The sequence below is a fragment of the Elephas maximus genome, assembly GCF_024166365.1.
Source record: "Elephas maximus indicus isolate mEleMax1 chromosome Y unlocalized genomic scaffold, mEleMax1 primary haplotype SUPER_Y_unloc_1, whole genome shotgun sequence".
Lineage (NCBI taxonomy): Eukaryota > Metazoa > Chordata > Mammalia > Proboscidea > Elephantidae > Elephas > Elephas maximus.
The window spans coordinates 2,243,185-2,259,016 of record NW_026060237.1 but is presented as its reverse complement, the minus strand read 5'-3'; the positions used below and the strand labels follow the sequence as shown (position 1 = coordinate 2,259,016).

Below are 15,832 nucleotides of genomic sequence, written 5' to 3'. Positions count from 1 at the left end.
ACACTTCCAGTGCTGCATCCATTTATTGAAACATACCAACTGGTATTCTGTCAATTACTGGAAGCTTCTTTTTTGCCAATGCTTTCAGTGTAGCTTGGACACCTTTCTTCAGAACCATCAAACCCTAATCATATAATAATTCCTGAAATGGTTGAACATGAACTAATTCTATTTGGTATAGTGACTCTGTGTATTCCTACCATCTTCTTCTAATGCTTCCTTCAGAGTTCAGTATTGTCTCCACAGAATGCTTCACTATTGCAACTCCAGGCCTAAATTTTTTCTCCAGCTTGTTCAGCTGGAGAAATGTCAGGTGTGTTTTTCCCTTTTGATGTTCTACCTCCAGGCCTTTGAACATATTATGTACTTTACTTTGTCGTTTCAAGCCGCCCTTTGAAATCTTCTGTTCAGTTATTTTACTTCATCATTTTTTCCTGTTGATTTAGCTACTCTGTGTTCATCAGCGACTTTCAGAGTCTCTTCTGACATCCATTTTGGTCTTTTCCTTCTTTTCTGTCTTTTTAATGACCTCTTGTTTCTTCATGTTTGATATCCTTGATCTCATTCCAGAGTTCTTCTGTCTTCATTCCTTATCATTCAATGTGTCAGATCTATCCTTGAGATTGTCTCTAAATTTAGGCGGAATACGCTGAAGGTCATATTTTATCTCAGGGGACTTGTCCTAAGTTTCTTCAGTGTTAACTTGATCTTGTGTATGAGCAGTTGAAGGTCTGTTACACAGTTGGTCTCTGGACTTGTTCTGACTAATGATCCTGAGCTTTTCCACCATCTCTTTCCACGGATACAGTCAATTTGATTACTGGGTGTTCCACCTGGTGAGGTTGCCACTTATGTTGTTGAGAAAAGGTATTTGCAATAAAGAACTCATTGGTTTTACCAAATGCACTCATGCAATCTCCAGCATTGTTTCTATCATGGACACCATATTTTCCAACTACCTATCTTTTTCTTTGTCTCCAACTGTCACATTCCAATCACCAGTAATTATCAAATCATCCTGATTGCATGTCTGATCAATTTCAGACTGCAGAAGCTGGTAGAAATCTTCAGTTTCTTTGTCTTGGCCTTACTGGTTTGTGCATAAATTTGAATAACAGCCATATGAACTCAGTTGCCTTGTAGGTGTATGGATATTGTCCTATAACTGACACGATTGTCCTTCGGGATAGATCTTGAAATGTCCTTTTTGATGATGAATGCAACACCATTCCTCTTCAATGTGTTGTTCCCAGCATAGCTGACCATATAATTTTCCAGTTCAGAATCACCAGTACCCGTCCATTTCAGGTCATTAATGCTTGGATAGCAACGTTTATGCTTTCCATTTCATTTTTGATAATGTCCAATCTTCCCAGAATCAGACTTCATACATTCCATACTCCAATCATTAATGGATTTTTGCAGCTGATTTTTCTCTTTTTGAGCCGTGACATATCAGCAAATGAAGGCCTTGAAAGCTTGACTCCATGCACATCAATAAGGTTGACTCAACCTTGTGGAGGCAACTCTTTCCCAGTTGTATTTTGAGTGCCTTCCAATCTGAAGATCTCACCTTCTAGCACTATATCAGACAATATTAATCTGCTATTCATAAGTTTTGTGTGTGTGTGTGCATTAAAAGAAAGTTTACAAATGAAGTCAATTTCGCATACAAAAATTTATGTACACTTTGCTATGTACTCCTAGTTGCTCTCCCTTTAATGAGACAGCGCAATTCTCCAGTCTGTATTCCCTGTGTGAATTAAGCCAGCTCCTGTCCCCCATTGCCTTCTCATATCCTCTCCTGACAAGAACTACCTACATGGTCCTATGTGTCTACTTGAGCCAAAAAGCTCACTCTTCACCGGTATAATTTTTCTGTCTTATAGCCTGAAGAATTGGCTTTGGGAATGGCTGTTAGAAGGTCTGGGGACCATGATCTCTGGTGTCCTTCCAGTTTGAGACAAGCAATTAGGTCTGGTCTTTTTACAAGAATTTGAAGTCTACATCCCACTGTTCTCCTGCTCCATCAGGGATTCTGTGTCATGTTCCCTGTCAGGGCCATCATCAGTGGTAGCGGGATACCATCCAGTTCTTCCGGTCTCAGACTGATGGAGTCTCTGATTTACGTGGCTCCTCCATTCTCTTGGGCTCTTAATTACCCTGTGTCTTTGGTGTTCTTCATTCTCCTTTACTCCAGGTGGGTTGAGACCAATTGATGATGGATTTTAGGTAGTGGCTTGCTAGCATTGAAGAACCCAGACCCCACTCACCAAAGTGGGATGCAGAAGGTTTTCTTAATGCATTTTGCTATGCCAATTGACCTAGATGTCTCCTGTAACCATGGTTTCCAGATTCCTACCCCTGCTGCTCTTGCCTTTGAAGCATTTGGTTGTATTCAGGAAACCTGTTTGCTTTTGGATAAGTTCAGTATTGCTGACCTCTCCTGCATTGTGTGTTTTCTTTCCCTTCACCTAAAATACTCCTAGTCTACTATCTAATTAGTGAATGCCTCTCCTCCTCCCTCGCCACCCACTAACCATCAAATAATATTTTCCTCTGTGTTTTAGTTACATCCTGATTTGTTATAATGGTGGTATCCTGCAATATTTCTCCTTTTGTAACTGACTAATTTCACTCAGCATAATGTCTTCCAGATTTCTCCACATTATGAAATGTTTCATGGATTTATCATTGTTTTTATCATTGTATAATATTCCACTGCATGAATATACCATAATTTAATTATCCATTCATCTGTTGATAAGTGCCTTGGATGCTTCCTTCTTTTTGCTATTGTATACAGTGCTGCAGTGAACACGGGTGTGCATATATCTGTTTGTGTGAAGGCTCTTCTTTCTTTAGGATAGATTCTGAGACGTGGAATTGCTGAATCATGTGGTAGATCTATTTCCAGCTTTTTAAGGAAGTGCCAAATCAATTTCCAAAGTGGCTGTAACATTCTACATTCCCACCAGCAGTATATAAGTGTTCCAGTCTCTCCTCAACCTCTCCAATGTTTATTATCTTGTTGTTTCTTTTTGGAATAATGCCAGAATTTTTGGAGTGAAATGGTATCTCATTGTAGTTTTGGTTTGTATTTCTCTAATGGCTAATGATCGTGAGCATTTCTTCATATATCTGTTAGCTTCCTGATTGTCTTCTTTGGCAAAGGGTCTATTTATACCACTTGCCCATTTTTTAACTGGATTATCTGTCTTTTTGTTGTTCAGTTTTTGCAGTATAACATAGGATTTAGAGATCAAACTCTGATCACTATTGTCATAGCTGAAACTGTTTTCCCTGTCTGGAAGTAACCTTTTTACTTTTTTGGTACAGTCTTCGGATGATCATAAGTATTTGATTTTTAGGAGCTTACAGTTAGTTTCTCTTCTGGTGCTTGTGCACTTTTCATAATGTTTTGTAAACTGTGTCATGTATTAGGGTTTCTAGTGTTGGCTCTATTTTTTCTTCCATGATCTTTATTATTTTAGATTTTAGTCTTTGGTCCCTTTTTTGCTAGTTTTTATGCATGTTGAGAGGTATGGATATCGTTTCTTTTTTGCAGCTGGATATCCAGATATGTCAGCACCATTTGTTAGAAGGACTGTCTTTTCCCCATTTAACAGACTTTGGGACTTTGTCTACTAGCAGCTGCTCATACGTGGATGGATTTATAACCCAGTATTCAATTCTGTTCCACTGGTATATGTATCTGTTGTTGTATAGTTCCAGGCTGCTTTGACTACTGTCCGATATAATAGGTTTCAAAATCAGGTAGTATGAGGTCTACCACTTTTTTTCTTCTTTTTCAGTAATGCTTTATTTATCTGGGGTCTCTTTCTCTTCCATGTGAAGTTGATGATTTGTTTCTCCATCTCATTGAAAAAACGTCATTGGAATTTCAGTCAGAATTGCATTGTATCTATAGATCACTTTTGGTAGAATGGACATTTTTATGAGGAAGAACAGGAACAGGCAGAGGAGCAGGAGCAGTGCGAACAGCCCCGGGCTGAGCAGGCCCAGCCATAGCCTGGATCCTCCAGCACCCAGAGCTCCCTGGAGGCCTTGGAGGCCCTGGAGGCCCTTCAAATGGAGATAGGGCCTTTGAACACCAAGGGCAAGAGGGCGTACTTTTGCCTGATGCACAAGCTGGTGCAGAGTTAAAAGCCACATCTCTACCTCAGAAGTGCCATCATCCAGGGCATCCCAGGATTTTGGGTCAAAGCAGTATCCTTTCACTGGGAGTTCCCAAGGGCCTCCGACTGGTGGGAGGTGGGTGAAGGAAGAGGGTTAAAAGAGCAGAAAGTTGGGTGGGGAGGGTACATGGTGTTCAGAGGGGACACACGTAGGAGATTAGAGCCAGGCCAACATCCACACTAAGAGAACCCTCAGGCGGGGATGGCAGGTGAATCTTTTGGCTCTGTCCTGAGCAGGGCAAACCTTCTGGGGGGACTAAGAGCAGAGGCCACAGGCAGCATAAGAATAGCTTCGATGGCCTAAATGTCCATGCCAGTCTGTCACTCAAAAGGAAAAAACAAACCCAGTGTTGTCCAATCAATTCCTACTCATATCGGCCCTCCAATACAGAGCAGAACTGCCTCATAGAGTTTCCAAGGAGCACCTGGTGGATTGGAACTGCTGACCCTTTGGTTAGCAGCCCTAGTATGTAACCATTCCACCGCTAGGGTTTCTTGTCAGCCACTACCAATACCTCATCTTCAAAAGGTAAGATTATCCTTCCTCAAGTTTTCTTTGCTGAGCAGCCGTTGTCCTCTACACAACCTCAGCACCCCACCCCAGAACACACCAGCTTCTGCATCCACAACCCCCTCTCCATAGCCCCCACATATGTGCCCTCTCTTTGCCTCATAGGAACCTTTCAGAGCTCCAAACAGAGCCAAGCACCCATGGGAAGTGCCTGGGGCTAATCTAGAACACCTGGCATCAAGGGTTTGCCTGCAGCATCCTGACTGAGGAATAGGGGCAGCCACAGGAGAGCCAGGACACCCCACATACAGACAATAGCAGTGTCAGGCTAGATCACAACACACAGACAGACAGGTATCAGGAGTCTCAGGAGACAGACTATGTGTGAGCCTCCAGATAGCTTCACATGAGCACAAAGGCCAGGACAACACTAGGCCCCAGGATGCACATGATGGTGGACCACAGTTGAGGGGGAGTATGGGTGGGTGTGGCAATGACAAGAGGTCTGGGAGACTGCCTGCCCCAGCCACTGGTTGCTGGCCAGGTGTGCTCATCTGCTGTGACTTCTTCTGTGCCTGGCCTCAGAAAGCTCCTTGGCCCCATGCAGATTGCGAACCACCCCCAGATGTCAGCCTTGATCAGTGAGAAAGATGAGACATGCTCAGCTGCCTGATCAATTTGGAGGTTAGACCCAGAGCTCAGGTGGGGAAGGGGAACTACAAGGGATTCATCCATAGAAACAGGCATGTGCTAGTCTCCCCAAAAGGGGAACTCTCCTAAAAAAAAATCTCACTGTTCTCGTCTGCTCATTTCTCCCAGGTGGAGAATTTTATCCATCCCAATACCGGCTGCAAAATCACATATTTCTTTCGGAGGAACCCGTATTTTTGGAATGAAGTGATCATTAAGGAATATCACGTTACCATCACTGATAAGAAGAGGTTCCCTTGATGGATAGAGAGAGTGTCAGGGGTGTTTCGTAGGCCAACATGATCTTGGCCTTTCCCTCCATTCCTGTATTTGCCCAGGATATATGGCATTTTATTCCACTCTGATCCAGTGGTTCCAGAATTATGAATGTGAGGCTCACAGACTCAGGCATCATGATACCAGCGTTAACTTCTTAACTTGTTCTCTCTTTCCGACTTCTCAGGGTATAACAGGATTACTGAGGTACACCTCTGTAGATAAGGTGAGAAATGGCCTTGATGTGTTCCCAGCTACTTTGGAAATGAGTGCTGACCCTGACATGATCTTTCTATTTGCACTACCGGATCATCAGTGAGGACGTATGGATTAATCCCCTGAAATACCACCTGAGGGAGGACAGAGCCATGACAGGAATGGAGAGAGTCCAGGTGAGGACCATGGTACGGGGGATTGACATGAGTGTTGTCTGGGGACCTAGGAGCACCTCCTAGAGTCAGTCTGAGACAGGAACATCAGAGAAATGCAATGCAAAATAGGCTATAGCTAGGGAAACTTAACCTCAGGGAGGACTATGTCTGCCCATGGTCACTCAGACAGGAATAAGGATGCATTATTAACATGTTGTCTCTGGACTATCATTTCACGGCTATAAATGCACCCTCAGCCCTCCTACTACCCCTGAAAGTCTGACTTATGCTCAGGTCCTCCTAGCATCCTCCCCCCAATATCCATAAATCTTTATCAATGAGTCATCCTTAGAATTTACATTTCCATGGGGAGGTTGTATAAGATTGCGGAGAATAATTTTGAATGTATGTGGGAGGAAATGTAATAGATCACAAATATGGCGGGAACAGTCCATGAGGAGTTAACACAGTATTTAATGTATTTCAGTGAAAATATGTTGTGTGTCTCTGTGTGTGTGTATGTGTCATCAAGGCCACCCCCAGCACTTGGCATGAACATGATGCAGCATCAAACTTCACCTAAAGGAGTAAAAAAAAAAAATCCAAGAAGGCACTTTAGATTTGGAAATGAATAATCCGCACGGATCCTGTGAACGAGAGAAATGAAGAAGGAGTTGGACGGTAGGCGGTGAAAAAGGGACTGAGATGTTGATAAATGTTGAAGGATATTGAAAAATAAACAATTCCAGGTGTCTGTCTGTGTCTAAGTGTGAGTCCATGTGCTAGGTAGATGGTGACTTGAAGGAATAAAACAACTCCTGACATTGGTCTGTTGAAATCACTGCTCAGGAGGTCTCAGTGTGTAGGGGGAGCCAGGACTATAAAGCTAGAGAGAAGGGACTCAACAGGCATTAGGATACCAAACGAGGACACAATTCTTTCCGTAGGACAGTAGCTGGGAGTAGGAGGAAAAAGAAATGGCAGTTTATTTGGGCTTTAAATTTTTTATTGAAAAAATGAAGGATGGGCTTAAAGAGCAGGGTCTGGCAGTCTGGTAACATTTCAGTGGTACCTCATGGATATATTCACACACATTAATGTGACAAAAGACAGAGGGAATTTTAAACTTTAGTCCACTGTTGAACAAAATCGTCTCCAAATTTAACGCACAATCCTCTGGAGAGACTAAGAACCAGTATATTACTGCCAGTGTTCCAAGAAACAGCTGGAAATTTTAGGAATAAGTTTTAAGTAGGGACTAGAGGGAGGGAGAGAGAGAGGTAGGAGAAGGTGGGAAATGTGGGTCTTTCATTATACCATTTTATATGAGAGAATGACAGCCATGGCCATTACCATATTCAAATGGTCGTAAGACAATCATGTAACCCCTACACATCAAGGACCCTGGACTACACACGGACAAGGGCATAGGAGGGCAGGAACCTAAGGGAGAGGGAGGCAGCTGACCTTTGTGTCTGAGGAAATTCTTTTCAAAACCAGAGACGGTCATGCTTTCTCCATTTTCTCCTCCTTAGAAAACAAAGTTCTCTTTAACAAAAACCAGGCAGCCATCCCCTACAAGCAGGATATCTCCACTATCTCTGGACCCTGAATAATGCATTCTCTATTTGTTGTTTTTAGGTTGTTAGGTGCCCATGAGTCCGTTCTCACTCAGAGGACAGAGTAGGGCTGCTCCATAGTGTTTCCAAGGAGTGACTGCTACTTTCAAACTGTTGACTTTTAACCACTCCCCCACAGGGCTTCCATCAGTTCATTATGCCCCAGATATTCTCCATGAAACTCACTTTTCACATAAGCATAGAAGCTTTTTTTTCCTATTTTTTCTAAAGTTCAACATCATACAGTGTGCAGTGTTCTCGTCCGGTAGTGGTACTGTCCTTCAAATACTTCTAAACACCCAGAACCACTGTATCACCTCAGAAGTGGAAGGTAGTGGGTTTAGACAGACACATACACCCATTCTGGCCATGATGCACCTTGTTGTCAGATCCTGCCCAAGATTACTCATGACTTTTGGTCAACACCCACCAGCCCCATGCATTACTTTTCTATCTGGGAGAAAAAACAGCTTCGTGGATCACCCACTGAGACCTGATCCTGCACAATTCCAGGTAAGCTCTAAGAGTCCTGATACTCACCAGCCTGATGGTGACCAAAGAATAGGGAGTGCCACCAAGGACTTCAGGAATATGCCACAATACAGCCAATGGTATAAATGGTTACTTGGACTCCCTTCTGAACTTTTTAACATACAACGGCACAGAAACGCAAATACTTGCCCCAGCGGCCACCAGACCCCATGACGAGTGAGGCGCGGCCTGGGGAAGGCCGGGCTGCCTCAGGACCTTGGCAGGACAGCAGCCTGCGAAGTGGCTCTTTAGAGGGACAGTGTGCAGGGTGTCCGGGGGAGCAGCCCCCAGAGAGCTGTGTATTTGCTTCTTTGAAGATTTACATTATGAATTTAACATTTTCCAGAATTATATAACAATTCCTATTTTGGGTGTCATGTTGGGTGATCTTTGGTGATGTTTCATTTAATTACGTTTTGTTGTTTGTTTCAATGAATTAGTCACTTTATTTAAACAGCTAAATGTGTATGTATAGACACACTTGTACCCCATGCCATTAAGTTGATTCCAACTCATAGTGACCCTGTAGAATAGACTAGAACTTCCCCATAGAGTTTCCAAAGAGTGGCTGGAATGGAAGAGATGATGAAGTAAAAGAGCTGCACGAAAGATTTCAAAGGGCGGCTTGAGCAGACAAGCTAAAGCAGTGTAATGAAATGACCAAAGACCTGGAGTTAGAAACCAAAAAACAAGAACGTATTGCATTTCTCAGGGTGAAGCAACTAACTGAGGAAAAAATTCAAGCCTCAAACTGCAATATGTAAGAATTATATTGTAGCCTTGATGGCACAGTGGTTAAGTGGCTGGTTGCTAACCAAAAGGCTGGCAGTTTGAATCCATCTGCTGGTCTTGGAAACTCTATTGGGTAGTTTTATTTTGTCTTACAGAGGTCATTACGGGTCAGAAATGACAATGGGTTTGGTAGAGTTATTTATTTATTTATTTATTAGTTTGTTAAAGCCACTGTGGTATTTCTATTACAGCAGCACTAGATAACTAAGATGCTCCTTAAGAAAAAATTTCCCTCTCCTCATAACAAATAATACATTTGCTTATTTCATATGGTGAGATCATACAGCATGTGTACTTTTAAGAGAGACTTATTTCATTCGGTATGGTTTTATGGTATATTCATTCTTCAGTTTCATTTTTCTCTATGGCTTAATAATATTCCACTGTATGTGTGTCCCACATTTTGTTCATACATTGACCTGTTGATGGACATTTTAATTGTTTCCACATTTTAACTATTGTAAAAAGTGCTGTAAGAAATATTGGGATGCAAAATTGTCTTCTCTTTACACTTCTTTTGAGTGTGTACCTACAACTGAAATTGCAGGGTTGTATGCTAGCACTATTTTCAACATTTTTGAGGAGCCATCAATCTGTTATTTAGTGTTCGTACCATTTTACATGCCTAGAAGTGATAGCTGAGGATCTGGTCTCCAAAACCTCATAAACACCTGCTTTCATTTTTTTTTTCTTAATAGCCATCCTAGTGGAATTAGGTGGTATCACACTGTGATATTGATTTCCAATACTAGTGTACTAGTGTGTGATACCACCTCACTCCCACAATAACGACAGTTGAGGAAAAAAAGGAAAACAGGTGGGGGAGAGATTTTGGAGACTGCAGCCATCAGCTATTGCCACTAGGAATGTCACTTTAAGAATGTCACATATAGGACTATTGTGTGCCTGGCTCAAGCCATGATTTTTTTAAATAATTTTTATTGAACTTTAAGTGATCATTTACAAATCAAGTCAGTTTGTCACATATAAGCTTACATATACCTTACTCCAGACTCCCACTTAATCTCGCCCTAATGAGTCAGCCCTTCCAGTCTCTACTTTCATGACAATTTTGCCAGTTTCTAACCCTCTCTACCCTCCTATCTCCCCTCCAGACAGGAGATGCCAACACAGTCTCAAATGTCCACCTGATACAAGTAGCTCACTCTTTATCAGCATCTCTCTCCAACACATTGTCCAGTCCCTTCTATGTCTGATGAGTTGTCTTCAGGAATGGTTCCTGTCCTGGGCCAACAGAAGGTTTGGGGACAATGACCACTGGGATTCTTCTAGTCTCAGTCAGACCATGAAGTCTGGTCTTTTTATGAGAATTTGGGGTCTGCATCCCACTGATCTCCTGCTCCTTCAGGAGTTCTCTGTTGTGCTCCCTGTCAGGGCAGTCATCGGTTGTGGCTGGGCACCATCTAGTTCTTCTGGTCTCAGGATGATGTAAGTCTCTGGCTCATGTGGCCCTTTCTGTCTCTTGGGCTCATAGTTATCCTGTGACCTTGGTGTTCTTCATTCTCCTTTGATCCATGTGGGTTGAGACAAATTGACGCATCTTAGATGGCCAGTTGTTAGCATTTAAGACCCCAGATGCCACATTTCAAAGTGGGATGCAGAATGTTTTCATGATAGAATTATTTTGCCAATTGACTTAGAAGTCCCCTTAAGCCATAGTTCCCAAACCTGCTTCCTTGCTCCGCTGACCTTTGAAGCATTCAGTTTAACCATGATATTTTCAATTGCCTCATATACATGAAAGGCCAGAAACTGAATAAGGATGACCAAAGATAAATCAATGCATACAAATTATAGTGTTGTTGAAGAATATTAAATGTATTGTGGATCGCCAGAAGATCAAACAAATCTATCTTGGAAGAAATACAGCCAGAATGTCCCTTAGAAGGGGGGATGGCAGGACTTCATCCCAAGTTCTTTGAACATTTTATCAGGAGGGACCACACCTTGCAGAAGGACATCATGCTTGGTAATGAGGAGTGTCAGCAAAAAAAAAAAAAAAAGGGAAGACCCTCAACGAGATGAACTGAATACTGCAGAACCAATTCCATGGCACCTAACAAGGACAACCTTCACATTTATGTCATCCGAAGTATTTAGAGGAGCCCTAGTGGTGCAGTGGTTGAGTCTGGCTGCTAACCAAAAGGTCAGCATCTCAAATCCACCAGCTACTCCTTGGAAACCCTAGGTGGCACTTCTACTCTCTTCAGTAGTGTTACTATGAGTCAGAATTGACTCAACAGCAAGAGGCTTGTTTGGGTTTATTTTTTACGTACTTAGAAGGAGGCCTGGTGACTCAGTACTTAAGAGATAGGCTGCTAACCAAGAAATTAGCAATTTGAATCCACCAGTTGCTCTTTAGAACTCCTGTGGGGCAGTTCTACTCTGTTCTATAGGGTCTCTAAGGCAGAACTTGTTGTTCCTGTTGTTGTTAGGTGCCACAGAGTTGATTCCCACTCATGTGCAACAGGACAAAACACTGCCTGCTCCTGAGCCATCCTCATGATAGTTGTTATAGTTGTGCCTGAGGCACAAGCAGGTGCAGAGTCGCAAGCCTTATCTGGACCACAGAAGCGCCATCATCCAGGGCATCCCAGGATTCTGGGTCAAAGCAATATCCTTTCTGTGTTTGTCTCCCTGAGGCCTCTGAATGGTGGGAGGCGGGTGAGGGAAGAGGGCTAAAAGAGCAGAAAGTTGGGTGGAGAGTGTGCATGGAGTCCGGAGAGGACACAGGTAGGGGAATAGAGCCAGACCAGCATCCATACTAAGAGAACACTGCAGGTGAATGTTTTGGCCTGTCCTGAGCAGGGCAAACCTTCCTGGGGACTAGGGGCAGAGACCACAGGCAGCATAAGAATAGCTCCAAGGACCTGAATGTCAGTTCCAGTCAGTGACTAAAAACCAAAAAAAAAAAAAAAACCCAGTGCCATCGAGTTGATTCCGACTCATAGTGACCCTAGAGGAAGGAGTGGAACTGCCCCATAGAGTTTCCAAGGAGTGCCTGGCAGATTGGAACTGCCAAAGCTTTGTTTAGCAGCCCTAGCACTTAGCCACTACACCACCAGAGTTTCCAGTCACTACCAGTACCTCATCTCCAAAAGGCAAGGTTCTCCTTATGTAAGTTTTCTTTGCAGATTAGCCATTGTCCTTTACACAGCCCCAGCATCCCAACCCCAGAATACACCAGGCAGCTCCAGCCTCTGCATCCACAGCCCCTTCTCCCCATCCCCCACATATGTGCCCTCTCAATGCCTCATAGAAATCCGTCAGAGATCCAAACAGAGCTAGACACCCATATGAAGTGCCTGGGGCTCATCTAGGACACACGGCACCAAGGCTTCACCCCCAGCACCCTGACTGTGGACCAGAGGCAATCACAGGAGAGCCAGGACACCCCATATGCAGACAGTAGCAGTGTTGGGATAGACCACAGCACACAAAGAATACAGGCATCAGAAGTCTCAGGGGATAGACTGCATGTGTGCCTGCAGATGGCTTCACATAAGCACAAAGACCACTAGGCTGCAAGATGCATATGATGATGGACCATGGTTGAGGGGGTGTGTGGGTGGCTGTCGCAATGACAGGAGGTCTGGGAGACTGCCTGCCTCAGCCATTGGTTGCTGGCCAGGTGTGCTCTGTCTGCTTCTAGTCCTCCTCTGCCTGGCCTCTGAAGGCTCCTTGACCCCAAGCAGGTTGTGAACCACTCCCAGATGTCAGCCATGATCAGGGTGTAATATAAGGACTTGCTCCACTACTTGAACAATCTGAAGGTCAGGTCAGAGGTCAGGTGGGGGACGGGAATGAGAAAGGATTCATCCATGGAAATAGGCAAGGGCTTGACTCCCCAAAATGTCAGGTCTCTTGAATAGATGTTTCACTGTACTCATCTTCTACTTTCTGCCATGGGGAGAAGCTCAACCACCCTAATAACTGATGCAAAATCACATTTTTCTTTTGGAAGAACTGCTATTTTCGGAATGAAGTGATCATTAAGGAATATGACATTACCTTCACTGGTAAGAAGTGGCTCCCTTGATGGATGGGGAGAATGTCATTGGTGTTTTATAGGCCAACATGATCTAGCCCTCTTGCTCCATTCCTGTATTTCCCCAGGATATATAGCATCTTATTCCACTCCAATCCAGTGGACCTACAAGGACAGGCATCATGATACCAGCATTAATTTTTTCAATTGGTTCTCTGGTCCCAGCTTCCCAGAGTAGAACAGGATTGCTGAGGCAGACCTCTGTACATAAGGTGAGAAAAGGCCTTGGTGTGTTCACATCTGCTTTGGAAATGAGTGCTGAACCTAGCATGATCTTTCTGTTTGAACTACCAGATCATCAGTGAAGACCTGTGGATTAATCCCCTGCAGTATTACCTGGGGGAGGAAGGAACCAGGACTTGAGCCCACACCATACACCTCTGTTTAAAGAGAAGTTCCTGGGTCTCTATTTGCTTGTGTTCTCGGTTTTGTTTGGTTTTCATAATCTTTTTTTAATTTTATTTCCTCTTTTATCTCCACAGATTTAAGTAAACTGAAAACAGTAGTTGATCACATAGCTATCTAAACATTAGTAGCCAATAGTTCAGTCACCATATTCAGAAAATAATTCTAATATTACAAGTACAGTTTACAAAAGTCACTAAAAAGCCGAAAACTACAACCCACTATCATTACCAGGGAGCAGACAGAATCTGAATTCCTGAATATCAATGTTGTAATATTCCAAATATACAATTTTCAATAAAAATATAAGAAAAGATTAAACTTGAAGGAAATATAAAAGTAAGAGCCGGTTATATCCAAGTTAGCTTAGGAAGATATTTATAAGGATTAGCACAAAACAGGAGATAGAAATACACTGAAGTTAACAAATCAAAAACTTGGTTATTTGGAAAGAGTAAGAAAAGTGACAAGCTTGATCTAGTATAAGAAAGAGAGAAGACTTAATAAAATGAGAAATGACAATGGAATATTACTATCAAACTTATAGAAACAAAAATGATTTATAAGGAAAATAGTATGAATGCTCTATGCTACCTGCTCAGATGATCAAGACAAAACGGACAAATTCCTAGAAACATTTGTTTTTGTTACTTGTGTCAAGTCTACTGCAATTTACTCAAGACCGTGGGACCCCAAGTGTGCTCTGTATACCTGCTACCCCCAGTTTTTAAGACGGTGAACTTGTAGAAGCAAATCTCTTGGCCTTCCTTACATCTGAGATTCCCCTGCTTGGGTTAGAACTACCAGCCTTTCAGTTGATAGTCCAGTACTTAACCATCTGCACCACCCTGGGAAGCCTTGAAACATAGGAACTACTGAAGAAGGCATAGATAATTTGAATTAACCTATAGGAACTTCTCTGAGTTTGTTGTGTTGTTGTGATTCTGGAAACTATAGCTCTGTATTAGAAATACCAGCAGGGTCACCCATGGTGGACAGATTTCAGTGGAGCTTCCAGACTAAGACAGACTCGGAAAAAACACCTGACAATCTACTTCAGAAAACTAGCCAATGAAAACCCTATGGATCACAGAATGTTGTATGATACGGTGATAGAAGATGAGTCCCCTCGTGGCCACAAAAATGGGCCTGAGCATTTCATTCTGTTGTGTGTGGGGTTGCCACCCTAAGGGGGAATGGATTTAAAGGGGTCTAACAACAACAACATAAAAAGTAGAGACTGAGTCACTAATTAAAAACTTACCAACAAAGAAAGCCCCAAGACCATATGACGTCACAGGTGGAGACTACCAAACATTTAGAGAATTAACACAGATCCTTCTTAAAATCTTTCCTAAAAATTGAAGAAGACACTGATCTCACCCCTTTGGGATCAAGGGAGAATGAAGAAAACAAAAGATACAAGGGAAAGATTAGTCCAAAGGACTAATGGACCACAACTAACATGGCTTCCACCAGACTGAGTCCAGTACAACTAGATGATGCCTGGCTACCACCACTGACTACCTGACAGGGATCATAACAGAGGATCCCAGGCAGAGCTGGAGAAAAATGTAGAACAAAATTCTAACTCACAAAAAAAGACCAGACTTACTGGCCTGACAGACGTGGAAGAAACCCTGGGATTATGGCCCCCGGACACCCTTTTAGCTCAGTAATGAAGTCACTCCGGAGTTTCACCCTTCAGCCAAAGATTAGACAGGCCCATAAATCAAAAGGAAACTGAAGGGGCACACCAGCCCAGGAGCAAGGACTGGAAGGCAGGACATGACAGGAAAGCTGGTAATAAGGAACCCAAGGTTGAAAGGGAGAGTGTTGATATGTCGTGAGGTTAACCAGTGTCGTAAAACAGTATGGGTACTAACTGTTTAGTGAAGAGCTAGTTTGTTCTGTACACCTTCAACTAAAGTACATACATTGAAGAAGAGGGAACACTTCTCAACTCCATGAGCAGAGCATTCCCCTGAAACAAGACTATTCAAAGATAGTACTAGGAAACTAATGACCAGTATATTTTGTGAACACATAAATATGTTTATTTTCAATTATACTTTTTGGTGCTGTTTTAAATGAAACTGTTTAATTTTTCAGAATATTTATTTCTGAAATAGAACTGTACTGGACTTACACATTTTGATGCTAATACCCTTCAGCTATGTTGAACTTACGTACAAGCTCTAATATTTTTTTTCTTTTTTCTTACAGGGTTTTTTTTTAAATTATAAGTTAATGTCATACATGGGAGGAAATAATTTTACGTCTCCACTTCCAATTGGATGCCCTTAATTTCTTTTTGTTTGTTTAATTGCTGTGGCTAGAGCTTTGAGTGTTATGTTGAATACAAGTGG

At 42.6% G+C, this 15,832-nt stretch overlaps 1 pseudogene; it reads left to right on the top strand.

Annotated features, from left to right (window-relative positions):
- The window catches only part of LOC126069888 (testis-specific Y-encoded protein 3-like), a 39,963-nt pseudogene extending 26,542 nt beyond the window's left edge, over positions 1–13,421 (top strand).
- Positions 13,422–15,832: the final 2,411 nt, after the last annotated feature.